The sequence below is a fragment of the Stegodyphus dumicola genome, chromosome 8 (assembly GCF_044657685.1).
Source record: "Stegodyphus dumicola isolate Sdum_Otavi_A_Nest chromosome 8, ASM4465768v1".
Classification (NCBI taxonomy): domain Eukaryota; kingdom Metazoa; phylum Arthropoda; class Arachnida; order Araneae; family Eresidae; genus Stegodyphus; species Stegodyphus dumicola.
Genome location: NC_140775.1, coordinates 52,052,098 through 52,055,259, shown reverse-complemented (window position 1 = coordinate 52,055,259; position 3,162 = coordinate 52,052,098). Strand labels below are relative to the sequence as shown.

The following is a 3,162-nucleotide window of genomic DNA, read 5'->3' as shown; positions in this document are numbered from 1 at the left end:
AGGGTATCATTTAGAAAATCTTCGACATATTACCATATAAATACCAACAATCATGAACAGATTGAATTTATTATTTTAAGGATCATTATCTGAGATTATAACAATAAATGTCATTTCATTAACAAAAAATGGTGCATCATAAAATGGTAAAAGAAAAAATGTCATTACACCCATTTGATTAAAATGTTTCACACTGTTCTGTGAATTAAATTTACAAAAGTAATCGATTAAAAATAAGATTTATATTTCTGGTATGATTTTAAGTCACACTTCATTCTTTTGCCTTTATTATCTGACAGTTTAGCAAGTGTACTTGTAGTACTGGAGTTATCATTTTAAGAAGTATGTGTCGACATCATACATAATAGCGAATTGAATCTAATAATTATATCTTACAGCATTAAATTCAATAAAAAACTTATATTTGATTATAGGTAAATCAGAAAAAGATTCTAGTAGTCATTTCTTTTAAGACATGTATAAATTATTAAACAGAACAAAAAAAAAAAAAAAAAAAAAAAAAAAAAAAAAAGGTTACAAGTCACTTTTTTTTTTTCCTAAATAGATGTGTATACGAGGCATCCACGAAGGCACTCCACGAAGGCATCCCTCCCCTTAGGCAGATAGCCCTAGTGTGCTTTGCCGTATTCTCAATACACACCTAAATAGATGATTAATACATTTAAAATTGTTATACCCTCCGCAATGGTCCAACGGTTTGAGAGAACTGTCTATTGTGCCTTGGACTGAATCCCAGATAAAGTAGACATTTGTGGTTATTTCTATCCCACACACCAATATATTATTGGTTTAGTCTCCACAACACAATGTATGTAGCTTTCTTGGTAACAATAGACTATATTGACGTATTTGGCAATTTCTTAAAGAATGCTTAGCAACTGCCCAATTACTATTAGGTAAAAGATGACAGGCTTTTTTATAAACATAATTTCAATGTCGTCGGCAAAAAAACATGATTTGTACAAGTTTAATTTTTCCATTTCAAATTTAAATATGCTTCAAATTAAAATTCCCACATAATTCCGGTCGGAATAAATTATATATAGAGAGCAAAAATTAATTAAATTAGAATGTACTATAAAGCATTGTGCTTAATAATACATTCTTCCAACAAGATGCCATGTTACAAGAACACCATTTGGAGATATAAATGCAGCAGCAGCCATTTCTTGTTGTTAATTGTCTCCACCAATTAAATCAAAATCAGTTAGATTTATTCTGGTCACAATATTTTTCTCAACATTATTAGGAAATAATACTTTATTTATTTCTTTAATTATGGCTTTTTTGATATGCATTTGAACTTCACCTACAACAAAATCAATACCTTTGAAATTTGCTGAAAAATTTGAAAATTCCCCAAAAGTATCTTTACAGGATATATTAATTTCATACCAATCTAATATAGCTTGAAGTTTACCTGTCATAAGAAAATATCCAGCTATAAGACTTAACACTGCTGATTTTATAGGTTGTGTTTCTACACTTACATGTATTTTAGGTAAGTTTCTCACGATTTAAACCACAAATTGCATGCAAAATGTGGGTATAAATTTAGATACTTTATTTATAGGTAATTTAAAAACGTTAGACTGTGCTTTAACATGTTTTTCAATAACAAGACTGAGACATACTGCTAGACCTTGAAAACTATACTTCTCTTTGGCAGTATAATTCGGAAGTGAATTCATAAATAAAGGGCAGATTGATCCATGTAAACCAGATGGAAAAAGTGACAACCAATTTGCATCAGCAGTAGCAACTTGCTTAATATAACATGCTGGACATTATGTGGATGCTCTATTCTATAAAAACCACGGTCTATAGCTTGACTAAGATCTGATAGCTGAAGAATATCATCATGATGAAACTGAAAATTATCCACAGCATAATCAAAACTTGGTCCAATTCTGTTGTATAAACCAATATCATAAAGCCATTCTTGAAGCAAAATAGCACGGTGCTCATTATGTTCTTTTTTATAAATTAAATGAAGTAGCCCAGAAAGAAAACGAAATTTCGGAGACTCAGATCGTTCCCATTTTTCTCCAAAGGAGAAAAAACATTTAGACTTTGTCCCAGTTGGTAGCCTTATATATTGTTTTATGACATTATAACATCCATTCACATGGATCTTCTGAATCAGAAGAATGCTTTATTAAATGTCCATAAACCTTTGCACCACTGAAATGCAATCGTCCACCAAAGTCTTTGTGATAACGTTTGTGTCCCTCAAACGTGAGCATGTATTTCCAAAGTGCACTAAGTCAAAAGGACATGTTATAAACTTACAAATGTTATACAGAACCAAATCCGGCAGATTTAGTAAGCTACACTTTGAAGCCATATATTACAAACGAACAAACAAAAAACTGAATCTTACATTTATTTTTAACGTCTTAAAAACGGCTCAACGCATATGATGTTTATATACATCACATTTACTAATCTGTAGCATGCAGAAATTACGTCGGTATTATTTACAGTAGATGTTTGAAAGAAGACGTTTATAATAGCTGTCTGAAAGTATGACAATGAAAATAAATTTTATTTTTTCTAATTCTCATAATTCCTTCAACAGAAATCGTTTCACCAAGGAGGTTAGAATAGCAATTTCTTCGCAAAGGCTAGGTGGCAAAAATTCTGTTTAGTTTATCATCAAATGAATTATAATTAACAGTTCAGCAGCATTTACAACATCAATAATTAATTCCCACATATTGTCATACAGTAGTACGATGTTTATGGTATGGGAGTTTTTTTTAAGTATATGAGTAGGTGGACTTACTCGTGTCGCATTCACATGCTCACAAAATGCTTCCTTCTGCTAATAATAAGTTTAAAAACTACGTCTGCGTCTTTCAGATGATAACAGACTGTGCCACTGAGCACGAACGACAGACAGATTGCTCTCCAAATCAATTGAAAAGTGATGGTTTTTTTAATCGCTAGACCACACTCCGATTATAAATATTTAGATGATAATGTAACAGAATGTCAGGTCAAATAATCTAAGCAATAAACTATAGTTAACTGAAGCTGTAAGTTTTGTGGAAACCATAGTGGTCTCTACCCGATCCCAGTTGTCCATATCACATTACATATTCTCACGGCACTGATCAGGCTTTACGCAGACATAAT

The 3,162-nt window shown here is 31.3% G+C and overlaps 1 pseudogene; it reads right to left on the bottom strand.

Annotated features, from left to right (window-relative positions):
- Positions 1 to 1,112: 1,112 nt before the first annotated feature.
- On the bottom strand, positions 1,113 to 2,368 carry LOC146995818 (uncharacterized; annotated as a pseudogene).
- Between the last annotated feature and the right edge of the window lie 794 nt (positions 2,369 to 3,162).